Source organism: Myotis nattereri (genome assembly GCF_964212035.1).
Source record: "Myotis nattereri genome assembly, chromosome: 2".
In the NCBI taxonomy this organism is placed as follows: Eukaryota; Metazoa; Chordata; class Mammalia; order Chiroptera; family Vespertilionidae; genus Myotis; species Myotis nattereri.
This window is the reverse complement of record NC_138076.1, coordinates 76,954,167-76,970,551: the sequence shown is the minus strand read 5'-3', so window position 1 is coordinate 76,970,551 and position 16,385 is coordinate 76,954,167. Positions and strand designations below refer to the sequence as shown.

At 46.3% G+C, this 16,385-nt stretch overlaps 1 pseudogene across 1 annotated transcript; it reads left to right on the top strand.

The window, feature by feature from the left end:
- The first annotated feature begins 1,085 nt into the window (after window positions 1–1,085).
- Window positions 1,086–10,051, top strand: LOC308513752 (nuclear prelamin A recognition factor-like; annotated as a pseudogene). Its single transcript has 2 exons — window positions 1,086–1,203; window positions 8,757–10,051. The product of its transcript is annotated as a nuclear prelamin A recognition factor-like (transcript).
- The last annotated feature ends 6,334 nt before the right edge of the window (window positions 10,052–16,385 follow it).

The following is a 16,385-nucleotide window of genomic DNA, read 5'->3' as shown; positions in this document are numbered from 1 at the left end:
CTTCAGAGCTGCTTCTTATTTGTTAAGTTTCACTAACTATCCAGGAGAGTAGGTAGCACCATTATGAGGGGACAGACCAGGTGCGTCTCCCCGAGGCCAAGGGGCGGGCGGCCTCAGGCTCCCAGGGATGCAGCAGAGAGGCGAGCGAGCTGAGCCAGAGAAACAGAGTCCAAAACTTGAAAGGAAGTGGGAGGCAGCGAGGGGCAGAGGGTGACAGCTGTTCAGGGGCCTAGAAAAGCTGCTGGGTGGGGGCAGCCAAGGAGCTTGGTGCCTCTCCCACAGGACAGGCTCCATGTCCCTCCCTCCTCCTCATGACCTGTCACCCCAGCTCTCCTCCAGGGCCCTGCCTGAGCTCGCCCCACACAGCCCCACCCCACACAGCCCCACCCCACACAGCCCCACCCCACACAGCCCCACCCCACACAGCCCCTCTCTACACAGCTCCACCCTGCACAGGCTTTGGGGAGCTCCACCCTGGAGGAGAAAAGGGGAGGCTGCAGACAGGAGGTTGCAGGAGGAGGGGACAGAGCAGGGCCCACTAAGTTAGATGGAGGGAAGGGAGAGAGAGAGACCCCACAGGACTGAGGACAGGGATGGGTGGGGAAGGAGGGCCATGCAGAAGTGTTGTGCTTGGTTGAAGTAGAAATCCTGACCCTATTTTACAAACCCCAGTAGAGCATGTGTGTGTGCGTGGGGGGGGGGGGAGGGGGGGGGGACGACGAGAAAGACAAAAGAGGGTGTGAGAGGACTGGATTGATGGAGAGCAGCAATGTTTGATTCATGGCCTATTTGTTTTTATTTTTGTTAATGCATTTTAATGGATTTCAGAGAGGAAGGCAGAGGGAGAGAGAGATAGAAACATCAATGATGAGAGAGAATCTATCTGCTGCCTCACGCAGGCCCCCTACTGGGGTTTGAGTCTGCAACCCAGGAATATGCCCTTGACCAGAATCAAACCCAGGACCCTTTAGTCTGCAGGTGATGGCTCTATCCATTGAGCCATACCATCCAGGGCGACCCATGGCCTATTTAAAACTGCTGGAGTAGGCTGAGCAGGGGTCTTACCATGATGGTGTTGCCTGATAATGAGGGTGTCTCTCCTTATGTTTGGGGTAATTGGAACTGCAGTAAGTAAAGACACACCCAAGGAGCCTGCAAAGGGTTTCCACGCACACGATTTACTTCGTGTGGCAGCTAATGAGGGTGAGCAGAGCCTTGAAAGGACATGAGGTCTCCAAGGCCAGAGGCTGGAGGGAAAGTGTGTGTCGAGCATTCCGCGCCATGAGTTTCAATCTATATATATAAAAGACTAATACGCTAAGTGTCCGAATAAGTGGTCGACCAACTGGTTGACCAACCAGTCACTATGACATACACTGACCACCAGGGGGCAGATGCTCCAACCAGTAGGTTAGCTTGCTACTGAGGTCCAGCTGATCAGCACTGGGTGAGACTGGCCCAGACACTCCCTGGAGCCCTCCCGTGGTCCCTCCCGCAGTCCCTCCTCAGCCACCAGCCCCAATCATCCCCAACTGTGACTGGGTGAGATGGATTTTATTGGCCCGGATCACCGGCCAGGGGATATTATATTATACTAGAGGCCTGGTGCATGACTTTGTGTATGGGTGGGGTCCTACCAGCCTGCCCCCATCATGGCTGATCAGGGCTGGGGCCACATGCAGTTGGCCAGCCAGGGGGAGAGGCCACGAGAGGTTGGGGGTGCCAATTGGGGTCCCCATCTGGCCGGTTGGCGGCCACAGTGCACATCATAGCAACTGGTTGTTCTGGTCATCTGGTTGTTCCGCTGTTCTGATTGCTTGGCTTTTATATATATACTAGAGGCCCAGTGCACAAAAATTTGTGCACTGGGGGGGGGGGGGTATCCCTCTCACAGTCTGGGACCCCTCAGGAGATAATGACCTGCTGGCTTAGGCCCACTTCCGGGTGGCAGAGGGCAGGCCCAATCCCTAGGTGCCTGCCCCGCAGCCGCTGGTCGGGCTCAGAGCGGGGCCGATTGGGGAGTTGGGGTGCCACCCCCTGTCATGCACAGAGCAGGGCGGATCAGGAGGTTGCAATGCCACCCTCAGTCATGCTCAGGGTAAGGACGATTGGGGGGTTGGGGCGCCGCCCCCTGTCACACTCAAGGCAGGGTCGATGGGGAGGTTGCAGCGCCACCTCCTGTCAAGCACAGAGCAGGGCCAATCAGGGGGTTGGGGCGCCGCCCCCTGTCATGCACAGAGCAGGGTGGATCAGGGGGTTGTGGCGCCACCAGTGTCACATACAGAGGTGGCCGATCAGGGGGTTGGGGCGCTGCCCCCTGTCACACTCAGGGCAGGGCCAATGGGGAGGTTGCGGCTCCACCCTGTCACACACAGAGCAGGGCCGATAAGGGGGTTGGGGATCTCCCCCCTATCAGGCACAGAGCAGGGTCAATCAGGGGGTTGGGGCACCTTCCCCTGTCATGAACAGAGCAGGGCGGATAGGGAGGTTGTGGCCCCACCCCCTGTCACACACAGAGCTGCAGGGTGAACAGGGGGTTCGGGCACTTCCCCCTGTCACGCTGCTCCAGGGGCCAGGAGGCCTTGTGGATCCGCTGCTGATCCCAGTGCTGGGAGGCCCTGCGGCTCCGCTTGACCCAGGGGCAGTGAGGCCTCGCTGCTCCGCTGATCCCAGTGCTGGGAGGCCTCGTGGCTCCGCTTGACACAGGGGCAGTGAGGCCTCGCTGCTTTGCTGATCCCGGTGCTGGGAGACATATTACCCTTTTACTATATAGGATAGAGGCCTGGTGCATGGGTGGGGGCCAGATGGTTTGCCCTGAAGGGTGTCCTGGAGCAGGGTGGGGGTCTTGCTTGAGTGCCTGTCCAGCCTGGATGAGGGAATGATGGCTGTTTGCAGCTGGTCACATCCCCTTCAGGGTGGGGGTCCTCACTGGGGTGCCTGGCCAGTCTGGTTGAGGGGCTGAGGGCCGTTTTCAGGCTGGCAGGTGACTGAAGCTCCCAACCTCTCCTTTTTTTCTTATTCTGGGATTTATTTACCTTCTATGGCTGTTACTGGAGCTGAGAGCCAGCTTTAGCTCTGAGGCTCAGCTCCAGCTCTGAGACCTCGGCTGCTGAAAGCAGGTTTCTGGGGATTGTTTAGCTTCTATATTTGCAACATAGTTGCTTAGAGTGCAAGCTCAGAGCCGGGCGGCAGCAGGCGGGGAACCTTGGCTTCCTCTGTCACTGGAGCAAGCAAGCCTTCTGTTCGCTTCAGCTGCCTGGCTGCCAGCCGCCATCTTGGTTGGCAGTTAATTTGCATATCGCCCTGATTAGCCAATGGGAAGGGTAGCGAAGTTACGGTTAATTACCATGTTTCTCTATTATTAGATAGGATACTAGATTCCCAGTGCATGGGGGGGGGGTCCTCAGCCTGGCATGCCCCCCCTGACAGTCCAGGAGCCTTCACAGGATGTCCTACTGATGGCTTAAGCCCGCTCTCCATGGCCTCCCTCTGCAGGAGGCGACCGGCCGATCAGGTATATAGATACTTTCTGGAAGCAGCAAGGACTCCTTCCTTATTTCTTTTCTCTGTGGTTGGAGAATAGGGGACTGAAAGGTGGAGACAAAACTGTGGCCGGGCCTGGGGCTTTTGTAGTCATCAAAAAGAAGGAGGGGCTGGGAAAAGTCTAGAACAGGGGTGGGCAAACTTTTTGACTCGAGGGCCACAATATGTTCTTAAACTGGACTGGAAGGCCGGAATAAAAGCATGGATGGAGTGTTTGTATGAACTAATATAAATTCAAAGTAAACATCATTACATAAAAGGGTGCGGTCCTTTTTTTCAATAGTTTTATTCATTTCAAATGGGCCGGATCCAGCCTGCAGGCCGTAGTTTGCCCACGGCTGGTCTAGACACATCTCCTTCAATTGTCCTCCCTTCCTCTGGGCCTCTTCCTCCATTTTTTCCTTCTCATGGTGAACGTTCAGGCCTCAGGCCCACCAGAGCCCAGCAACAGTGGTGTTCAGCCCCCTCACTTCTCAGCTGAATGTACAGCCACCTCGCATTCCAAGCGGGGCTGTTTTCAAAAGTCTAAAGTGCTAAGAATCCACAGCTCCCAGCCTCTCCCCTCTTGGTTTCCTCCTTGGGTTGGTTGCAAAGTTCACCAAGACACTGAAGCAGCTCTGCCCTGGTAGTTCTGCACCAGCCCCTGCCCAGGCCCCACCAGCCATGCTTTCTCGAGTCTCTGGGCCCACAGTCTGCACTCGGGGAGGTCACCAGGAGCCCATTCCCCCGGGCAGGTGGGGCAGGGGGCCTAGCTTGGAGAGATGGAGGAAGAAGGCAGAGTAAGAGTTGGTATGAACCAGCACCTGCTCAGCCAGACTTCCTAAGCTCCCCACCCTGGCTGAAGTTCCCTCCCTGCATCCAGAGTCCTCCTCCCCGTTCCATCCCCGGGGGCAGGAGCAGCTTGCCAGCAATGCTCTAGTCCCTGCCAGCCAAGCAGGTGGCGGTGCAGACAGTGTGGCCTAGGGTGCCTGGAGCTGTGAGCCTCTTCTCTCTGCCTGAAGCATGGGGCGGGGGTGGGTGCTTCAGGCAGAGAGAGGAGACTCGCAGCTGTGGGGCCGAGACAGAGTGTGTGGCGCTAGCAGGTTCCACAGTCTGTGCACACCTACTCTGGCTCTAGGCTGTCACAGTGGCAGTGGCAGTGCAGCAGCCCGCAGCGAGGCCCTGTGCCCCTCACAGACGCCCCCGGGAGCTGTGGATGGAGATGCCACTGAGTCACCGTCCATCCCGGGACCTGCGGGGGCTGAGTGGCCTCAGGCTCCCACCGGCCCCGCCAAAGCCAACTCAGGCTTGGCAGGCTGTCCCAACCCCACCCACCAGTTGTAAGGAGCAGCCTCCTCCTCCGAGGCAGCTTGACCTTAGTGCTGGGCAGACCTGGGCATGCCTAAGCTGGGGGCGGAAGTCCCCACCCCCACCCCCACCCACCAGCTTCTTCCTGGATGTGACTTGGACACCATCATGGACAAATTAGCATGTTACCTCTTTATTATATAGGATAGAACAGACATATGTGCATATGATATTACATATAATACTAGAGGCCCGGTGCATGAAACTTGTGCATGGGTTGGGTCCCTAGGCCTGGCTGGTGATCGGGGTCTTCTGGCTGCTGGCCAGGGTCTTCCTTTGTTCTACACTGTCCCCTGGTGGTCAGCACACATCATAGCAAGCGATTGAATTCCCAGTCTCCCAGTCAAACTCCCAAAGGGGACACTTTTCATATTAGCCTTTTATATATATAGATTATGGTAGATATCATATATACATATGATATATGTAATATTTTACCCCAGAAACAAAAGGGATGTTGTATACTACTAAAATGAGCATGTAAGTCAGGAATGGTCAGAGCATGGAAATGCAGAAACATAGGTGGAAAATTATGTAAATTCCCAGCATGATGATTTAAGAAATCTCCCAACATAAAATTTATGCAGTGGCAATACTCCAAGTTGCACATAATATTGACTTATGGGCTTGTAGTAATGAGGATTGGAGATAGCATAAATCTTGGGACTTATTATTATTGAGTGGTTTCCAATAATATCAGAAAACATGCTAAGTAAATAAATAGAAACAAATAGTACAGAGAAATTGCTGATTTATTTGACTCAAAAGTCTATGATTTTACTAAGTATAACAAAATGTTTCTCAAGAATGGTACAAGTCACCGTTACCGGTTTGGCTCAGTGGATAGAGCGTCGGCCTGCGGACTGAAGGGTCCCAGGTTCGATTCCGGTCAAGGGCATGTGCCTTGGTTGTGGGGACATCCCCAGTAGGGGGTGTGCAGGAGGCGGCTGATCAATGTTTCTCTCTCATCGATGTTTCTAACTCTCTATCCCTCTCCCTTCCTCTCTGTAAAAAAATCAATAAAATATATTTTTTTTAAAAAAAAGAATGGTACAAGTCTTTCATCTAATACTAGAGGTCTGGTGCACTAAATTCATGTACAGATGGGTCCCTCAGTTCAGCCTGAACCCTCTCACAATCCGGGACCCCTTGGGGAATGTCCAACTGCTGATTTAAACTGGCAGTCAGACATCCTTCTCACAATCTGGGACCGCTGGCTCCTAACTGCTCACCTGCCTGCCTTCCTGATCTCCCCTAACCATTCTGCCTGCCTGCCTGCCTGATCGCCCCTAACTGCTTGCCTGCCTGCCTGATTGCCCATAACTGCTCACCTGCCTGTCTGATCACCCCTACCCACTCTGCCTGCCTGCATGATTGTCCCTAACTTCTCTCCTGCCTGCCTGATCACCCCTAACCAATTCTGCCTTGGCCTCTGCCACTGCAGCTTCATCTGGAAGGATGTCCGGAAGGTCGTTTGGCTGTCTGGTCTAATTAGCATATTATGCTTTTATTATTATAGAAGATTGAAATATATAGTTGGTCTTAACTAATGAATGTAAAAAATACACTAAGAAAAACTAAAAAGAGATACATACATATACACATAAAAATTTTACTCATATGTGTTATGTATATCTACATCTAAAACAAATTATGTTTATATATATTATGTATAGTCACTCAACCACTCAAGTCAAACAAATTATTTTCTTTGCTATGAATCCCCTGGTTCAGGTAATATTCATAATTGAACCATATAATTGAAATAGTAAGATTTTAAAACTTTTGTAAAATAATGAGTACACTATCCTTCTAGATTTCTTTGATTCCCTCTAATACATATACAGTTGATCCTTGAACAACATGAGTTTAGGGGTTCTGACACCCTTCCTACACAGTAAAATATCCAGGTATAACTTTAACTCCCTCAAACATAAGCTGTTAATCAGTATCTGTAAGGGATTGGTTTCAGGACACCCCATCCGCCACAGACAACCACAATCTGTGGATGCTCAAGTTCCCTATATAAAATGGCACTGATCACTGCATACAGTTGGCCCTCTGGACCCTCAGGCTCCCAACTGCAAATGAAAAACAGCATATGGAAAACAACTGCATGTCAGTGGAGCCACTCAGGTAAAACCCACGTTGCTCAAGGGTTAACTGTGCATGATTCTGCCAAATCAACTTTATAAATTATTTTAGAGAACATTTTTGCTGAGTCTTTCCAAACAATTTGACTTTTAAAAAAAATATATATTTTTATTGATTTCAGAGAGGAAAGGAAAGGAAGAGAGAGAGGAATAGAAACATCAATGATGAGAGAGAATCATTGATTGGCTGCTTCCTGCACACCCCCTACTGGGGACTGAGTCGACAACCAGGCAAGTGCCCTTGACAAGGAATGCATCCCCAGACCCTTCAGTCTGCAGACCGACTCTCTATCCACTGAGCAACACCAGCTAGGGCAATTTTGATTTATTTTTAACATGAAAAAACAACTGTTTTTATTCTTATATTTTGTTTGTTCTTTAATAAAATTTAACTAAATTATATATTTTCAATAATAGAAATGGCATAAGCAAACAACTGATATCTGATGATCTTGTAGATTAACTCCTGAAAAAAAAACTTTATGAATACAGTAGATATGGCGATACCTATTCCTGTTGTTTTCTTTATTTACCTCTGAAATCTATGTTTTTGACCTTTAATTTTGGCTTCCAAAGATTGTAACATTCCAATAGAATACATTTTTTATCTTCTTAATTTCTTTAACACAGGTAAGAAGCAAACAAAATATTGGTCAAATACATCAATTGTCAAAAAATTTAGTAATATGGGCATTATTTTAGCCTTTACCTTATAAAATTCTAATTTAGAAGAATAAATTTTAAAGAACAGACTTCAGTGAAAGCAGAAAGCAATGGCCATTATTTAAGGATACAACTATTTGGTATCATTGACTATATGGTCACATTTCTGTTTTAAATTTGTCCCACTTTTCTTTCTTATTTACTTAATTATATCATGTATGAACCTGGTAATCATCAATGGTAGGGATTTAAGGATTCAAGCTATTTACAAGTTAGAGGAATCGGGGGAGATGAGAGTTATAATCTATGTGACACCAGACAATTCAGCAGACTTGAAAGGTCATCAAAACAATCTTGAATACCTTCTACTTAGTGAAGTAGATGTGTCTTGAGCTCTGAATTCTTCAGAATTCTCTCATTCACATTTTGGAGGAGTGATCTAACTTCAGTGTGTTTGAGCTTCTACACTGTGTGATACTATCTTAATATATAAAAACCCAGGGTCCATAACAACTGAATGGATGACCGGTCCATCCCCCATCCCCCGGCCCTCAGGCTCCATTGATCAGGGGTGGCTAACGGGGGAACCGGGGTCCCTCAGGCGCCAATGAATCTGTGGCAGCAGTGACTGGTGAGCGAGCAGCAGGCAGACCACTTGGTCCCTCCCCTGGCCCACAGGCTCCCATTGATCAGGGGATGGCTAAGAGGGAACCGGAGTGAGTGGCCCAGGGACTGGCGAGCAGCTGGAAGGCAGGCCTCTTGGTCCCTCCTCCTGGCCCTCAGACTCCAATCAACCGGTGGTGGAGGAAGGCGGAACAGGCGGCTGGCTTTCTTAGTAGTCCTGAAGGTGCAATCTCCAGAGGACAGGACAGGCACCAACGGACCAGCGCCTCCGGCACAATCCCGACAGCTCTGCCAGCGTCCAGGAACTCAGCCTCGGGCACTGCGGCTGCTTACCCTCTATAGAGGCTCCCCAAGGAAAAAAGGGTGCCACCAGCACCGCCAGGGGCGACCAGCAGTGACTGACCGCTCTCCCTGTGCTTCCTCCAGGTCACTTGAGCCGGACCCCGCCCGCCCCGCTCCAGAGGAAGTGTGATCACTGCACACGGAAGGAATGTAGTAAAAAAACAAAAACCGATGGCCAAGAGAATGCCGCAGTCAGCGTCCGGAGTCCGGCTCAGGGAACGGGGAGAAGGGAGAATTCCATAAGTTGGCCGATGCCAAGGTATTTCTGAGTGACTGCCTGGCGTGTGACAGTTGTGTGACCGCAGAGGAAGGAGTCCAAGTTTCTCAGCAGAACGCCAAGGACTTCTTCCGTGTTCTGAACCTTAATAAGAAATGTGATGCTTCACAGCACAAGGTGCTGGCAGTGTCCGTGTGTCCTCGGTCTCTGCCGTATTTTGCTGCTAAATTCAGCCTCAGTCACTGATGTATCCAGAAGGCTCTATGGCTTCCTCAAAAGCCTTGGGGTGCACTGTCTTTGACATGAAGATAGCTGCGGACTTCAGCATCCTGGAGACTCAGAAGGAATTTGTGCGTTGGTACTGCCAGCACCACGAGGAAGAGCCCCGGCTACCCATGCTGACCTCCGCCTGCCCTGGCTGGGACCGATATGCAGAGCGTGTGCTGGGTCACCCCATCACCCCCCACCTCTGCACGGCCAAGTCTCCCCAGCAGATCATGGGCTCTCTGGTGAAGGATTGCTTCACCAGTCAGCAGAACCTGTCCCCAGACAAGATTGTCCATGCCACTGTGGCCCCGTGTTATGACAAGAAACTGGAGGCCCTTCAAGAAGATGTTCCCACAGTTTCGCATAGTCAGGGTGCTGACTGTGTGTTAACCTCAGGTGAAATTGTCCAGATAACGGAGCAAAGTGACCTCACCTCGAATGACGCCACCGTGGGCACTCTGGAGACGTGAAGGAGGAGGAGGTGAGGGTGCCAGCTCTGACAGGTACCTGGCGCGCATCTTCAGGAACACGGCCAAGGAGCTGTTCAACGAGGACGTGGGAGTGCTAACCTACCGCACCCTGAGGAACAAAGATTTCCAGGAGGTCACCCTTGAAAAAGACGGAGAGGTTCTGCTACGCATTGAGGCTGCTTATGGCTTTCAGAACATCCAGAATGTGGTCCTGAAGCTGTAGAGGGGCAAGTTCCCCTGCCACTTCGTGGAGGTCCTGGCCTGCGCCAGGCATGCCTAAGTGGCAGGGGCCAGGCCCAGGCAGACGATGGGTGTGCAGACAGGGCACTGCTGCGGCAGATGAATGGCATCTATGCTGCCATCCTGGTGTGGCCCCCAGAGACCAGTGCCATGTACAGGAGCTGTACCAGGAGTGGCTGGGGTGAGGGAGGTGACTTCCCCTGGGCCCAGGGCAGCCTGCCAGGACATCAAGTGGTAAAAGTCCAGCAGACGCCCAGCCTGCAGGCCGTCTGAGGAGGGGTGTCAGATGTGTGAAGGAAAGGCTTAGCATCTCTGTCATCGCTTTGGTTTTCAGAATTCCCTGCTCCCCATTTGTCGGCTCCCACCCTCTGAGGGGCCTTGTCGTCGTCACATAGGTGCGACTAGAATATTGTATCTCGAGAGGATTGCCCCAATGTACGTATCTTTTTATCTGATGATGAAAAAATACCAAAGAACAAGAATGGAGACAGACTACTGTCCTTTAGGCTTAAAAATACTCCAGAAGTGTCCTACAAAGAGCTGAGATTTGGTTCTGTCCACACGCCTCAGAAAGATTGAATGAGGAAATGGCCTGGTTTGGCCCTGACTTCACCCACTTATGTTACTCTTGAGAGTGTCTTTGCCACAATGTGAATAAACTGCCACCTTTTGGAATAGGGACTCATATGAAAGTTTGCATTCCCAACTTTTCTTGAAACAGATCTATGTTCTGCAACTGTGGCCATGGTCCTGAGATCAGGTCCTGTCACTGGGAATCATGGGGCACTGGAGTGGAGTGCCCCCCACTCCCCCCGATGCCCTTTTACATTCAGGGATTGAGCTGAACTCACTTTGGGGGAGGCCTGGCAAGGGTGACAGGTGTCACAGATGGAAGGATGGACAATGGAGAGGTGGACACCCTGCTCAGTCCCTGCCTGGGTGGGGTCAGGCAGATGAAGGCTTGCCAGCCCACCCCACAATAGGGTGAGATAACATCCTCTGTGTCCACCTCTTGCCCCATGGGCCTGGCCACTCCCCTCAGCTACGGGCAGCCCTCTACGTTCCACGACAGTGCACTCTGCCCTCACATGCTGCTCACCCTAAGTGAGACGAAAGACAGCAGTTGGCCCACAGACAACTACACAGAAAGATAGGGCTCACAGCTGGTGAGCACAGTGGCAGTGGTGGGAGCCTCTCCTGCCTCCATGGCATTGCTAAGGAGCAGTGAGCTCAGTGATAAGGAGCAGTGAGCAGGCAGGCAGTTAGGAGTGAGGGGTCCCAGACTGCGAGAGGGATTTTCAACTGTTGGCTTAGGCCCATGGGGAACTGGCCTAAGCCAATAGGCAGACATCTCCTGAGGGGTCCTGGACTGAGAGAGGGTGTAGGTTGGCTGAGGGACAACCCCCGCCCTCCCCGCCTCGCCAATACACAAATTTCGTGCACCGGGCCTCTAGTGTATAATAAAGTTTACATAATAGCTAGGAAGAGAAGATAATTGTATAGCACTGTGCAAATGTAAAACATTGTAGATATATACAAAAAGTGAATTACTAAGTCCTTTAATTTCATCTGGCTTTCCCGTCAATGTATCTTACAAGCATGTTACTATAGCCTCAAGTAGAAATAATATTACTTTGTCATAATAAGCTGATAGCAACTAAGAAGTTATTTTCTTCACCAAGGTTTAGGCCTATATAAAAATGAAACAAAATAAGAGATTGGCAGAATGTAAGAAAAAATAATAGTTTCTTTTTCCTATCCAGGAGGGAACATAAGTTGCATTAAGTAGCTTGCCATACTTACCCTTGGCAAAAAGCAGAAAGCAAATTAAGATATATGTGCACTTATTTATTTATTTGTAAAACAACTTTCTGTTATACAAAGAAAGGGTTTTGGGTTCATATGAACCTGAGTTCACTTAATCACTCCCTAGTTTTATAAATTTGAATAAGTTAAGGCACTCTGAGACTCAGTTTTAACAACTGTAAAATGGAGATGAAGATACCAACTCAGACATTTATGAGAATTAAAAACAAAACAAAATTACAAAAGCAGCCGAAACCGGTTTGGCTGGGTGGATAGAGCGTCGGCTTGCGGACTGAAAGGTCCCAGGTTCAATTCCGGTCAAGGGCATGTACCTGGGTTGCGGGCACATCCCCAGTAGGAGATGTGCAGGAGGCAGCTGATCGATGTTCTTCTCTCATCGATGTTTCTAACTCTCTATCTCTCTCCCTTCCTCTCTGTAAAAAATCAATAAAATATATTTTTTTTAAAAAAAATTACAAAAGCACTTAATGCAGTGATTGGTACATGCTTAGTATTGTTATGCCCAGAGTTCGGGGTCCCCAATAATCCACCACCAGGGAGCCTCTTCCGATGCAAAAGCAAGGAGTCTTTATTAATCTTATTAATCAAACCTGGGTTTGGCTCCCAGCCTCTGTCCGATGCAGCGTTAAGGTGAGAGAGCGTGTCCCAGGAGAACAAAGGTTATGTACGGCTAGTTATTTGGGTGGGCTTAGGGGGTGATGTGGGTTACAGAGATTGGTCATTTAGGTCAGGGTTTTTCATCAGGGTCTTACAGCACAAAGGTCAAGAAGTGACCAGCACATTCTGAGGCTTGGGCCATCCCCCACTATAGCCTTATCAGGACCTTAGCTGCATTCCTGGAGCTTCATTGGTCCACTCAGGTGGTGGTTGGGGGAGTTAGGTCAATACCGGCATCTTGTGGTCACTCAGAAAAGGAGGGGGCTTGGGCTGAGGGCCCAGCCCTACAAGGCAAGATAGGGGAGAGGGAGGGGAGTATGTTTCTGCTTTGTCCTTTCAGTATCTTCTATATGGTAGTTTTTGTTACCCTTGTATGTGTGTACACTTGATTAAAAATGTTAAAATAGAACCTATACTAAGGTGCAATATAAATACTCAAATACCAAAATTGTGCAATGTATGTATATGATAAGAATTTTATACATTTCCTAAAATAAAGTAATAGACTCTAATTTCAAGAAGTTGTATCAATTCTGTCCAACTTTCTGTTATAAATCACTTTCCTAAAGGTCGCCCTAATTTATGCTTATAACCATCTGCCTTACACTTTTCTTTTTATATATTTGAATATTAATAAAATATTGTCACAGTTCCTTTAACTTCTCAAAAAAAACACATTTGTTTAGGACCAGAATCATACTAAAAGTTCTAACATTTCAATATTTCTAAAAAGCAGTTTAAAATGAAATTGTTTTAGCCCCAAATCACATTCTTTCCAATATTTGTGTCTTAATAAATTAATTTCATTTGTAAAGTGATTTAATGTTTGTCCCTTACTGCAACAACCTCATGAAATCATGGACGCCTGCTCTCCAGAACAGAAGAGCAAAGATGCTTGCAAATACTAGGGCACATTTTGATGAATCTAGAGCAGCCTTATAAACAAGCAAGCAGGTCTTTCAGTGAGAGCCTCCTTCTGGAACCAATTGCCTTCCCGTCCAGCTTTGGCCTTGGGATCGGCTCATTTTCTCATGCAAACCATCCCATCCCAGGCTTCTTGACTCACCCTTCAGCACAAAGCACTACTCAAGGTTCAGCAGAGTTTCATTTAGAATACAATGCAATGTGGATTTCTTTGTTGTTGTTGGAATAAGAGGAAGAAAAACGATGCTGGCGAGAAAGTAAGAGGCTTTTACTTGTTATTTTACTTGAAAATTAACTGGTCATATTTATAGGTAACAAAAATTTCCAAATGAATTGTACATTTCTGTTCTCATTTGTATGTACACAAAATTAAAAGAATTAATAACATTATGGGGTCAGAATTGTGGACCAGATGTGATTATCTTTTACTCTCTAGTTGATTTTTATTGACTATTTAACAAAAAACAAAAACAAAAATAAGTTTTTTTTTTCCCAGTTGAGATGGCACAGAGACCAGGGATTTCTATATTAGAACTTTAGAAATTATTTAAATTTGAACATATAGAGATATTTTCTTTTTGAGAAACCTATATACATATTCCATCTCACAAAGTCTATGTGTTTTTTTTTTATCAAAAGAAATAAATAATGTACAGTTCTTACTCTATTTTGGGGGGTGTTCATATTTAAAACTTAATCTTTAACATCTGTCTTTATCTCTGTCTCTCATTCTCTGTGTGTCTCTCTCCCCTACACATGCAGACATGTGGTACTTGGCATGATATTTTGCTGCACCATCTATTCAGTGTATCTCCTAATCAACCTCTTCTTTTTCTTCTTCTTTAAAAAGAAATGGGTTTCTTATGGCTGAGATCTAAAGCATGCAAAATATCATAACTGCAAGGCATTCTTTGCCCTTGGAAAGTAGAAGGGCTTTAAGCAGATGTGTCTGGGATAAAAACATATCTTCAAAATTCAAAATCTTCTTTACCACAGATCTCTCTGCACACAAAGTACAATGTACTTCCCAGGAGAAGTGAAATTCATAACAACAGTTATCAGCCTGTTCTCCAGAGAATGGATTCTGGTTCCTAAGAAACTTACCTATAAGATACTAGAATATAGGATACAAGAATGGCTTTCAAATACTGTCCCTCTTTCCAAACAAATCATGTAGAATAAAAAGAAAAATGCTTAGTGTCTGCTTAAATTAAGATTCAGGGACATCCACTATAGCATTCATAAGTTATAAGATATCTAGTTTCTACTATAAGTGATATGTACTTCATTACGAATGACATAAAAGCTACCGTTTATAACCCTTGCCATTATTTCAAGATAAAATGCAAGTGTTAAGAAATTAACAACAGAATAATTTTTAAATGTTCAATGAATAGCTGTATAAGCAAGCATTTAGCACCCTTTACCTGTCATTGATTTAGGACTGGCTGTTCTGCTCCTTCCACGGTGTCCCGATACCACAATACAGTGATTTTAGAAAAATCCATGACTCCATTATCCACCTCCCTAATGCCTCTTCCGCAGAGGGTTTAGTTCCTACAACCCCTGATTTCTAACAGTTAATTTTGTTGGATTTCACTAATGTACAAATTGATTTTTCAGGGCTACGTAAAGGATTTAGAACAAGGACTAATTAAACAGACAAAAGGACCCTTATAACTGCCTTTATCTCTTCTGAAAGAGAGGATTAATGTCAACAAATTGAAACTGTTTTAAGAATAATCCACATAGGACTGTCCTACAAGAATTTTTAAAGATGAATTTTTTTTTTCTTAGCAAGTTTGCACTACTTGTTATTTAGACTTTAAAAAAATCATTAAAAAAAGATTCCCCATGATTTATTATATATACATTTCAAACTCACAATCATTCAGAAGAAATGCTAATTTGTGTTCTAGCCTACAGGTCAGAATTGGCATCCACAAAGCAAAAATATCTAGGTATACAGCGTACTTTGTCTTCTACTGAAACATAACTATTTAACCAATGTTGGTTCTCTATTATGGATCTGAATGTCCGCATAATTCATCCCAGCTCTGTGCCATGGAAGGATTGCTTTTAGGTCACTGGACGAAATGACGTGATTTCCTCAGTGCCATGTTTGTCCCCCTGTTAAGCTTTTTCTTTATTCCCTTCGCCTTCTGTTCATGACACATTTTGGAACATTTATGTGTATAACTCTAAACTAGACCTAAGCAGATTATAAATTGTGTTGCTGTTGTTTTTTTCTGACAAATACATATTTTATAAAGTAACTCATTCTGGAATTTAAGAACATTTTCTGTATTCAGAAAAACAAAGTAATTATTAAGAACCTATATATTATAAAATTTTTAAACCTCCTCACCAGAACTACTAAAAAAATCAGGAGTAAAGAAAATAGCAAGCATGATTTAGTTTTTAAAAGAATAATTTTTCTTCAGAGGTATAATAAATTAAATAAAAATAAAAAACAGAGACTATTCTAAATATTTGAGCAATATGTATAATAAATAATAGTGATAATTATGTAGTCTATTATACATTTGGGAACAACTATAATATTAATTAAAATGTCAATTTTTCATAAATAAAATAATATTTATTGATCATGTACCAGACTTTGTATTGAATGATTCATTAATTATATGTAATACATTCCCAATGAAAAGTTCTTATTGCAGATATTGATAAATGAGTAAATAATCATCTCTTAGAACTAGGTACCTTAAACTTGTTTTTTTTTGTTTTTTTTAATATATTTTATTGATTTTTTACAGAGAGGAAGGGAGAGAGATAGAGAGTTAGAAACATCGATGAGAGAGAAACATCGATCAGCTGCCTCCTGCACATCTCCTACTGGGGATGTGTCCGCAACCCAGGTACATGCCCTTGACCGGAATCGAACCTGGGACCTTTCAGTCCTCAGGCTGACGCTCTATCCACTGAGCCAAACTGGTTTCGGCAAACTTGGTTTTTAAAAGAAGATAATTTGAATAGATTACATTACTACCATTAAAGAGCATATAATCTCTTTCTTGAAATAGGAGGAAAAAGGAAAAGTTATATAAAGGTGAGGAACAAAAAACTTTAAAACAAATGAGGATAAGA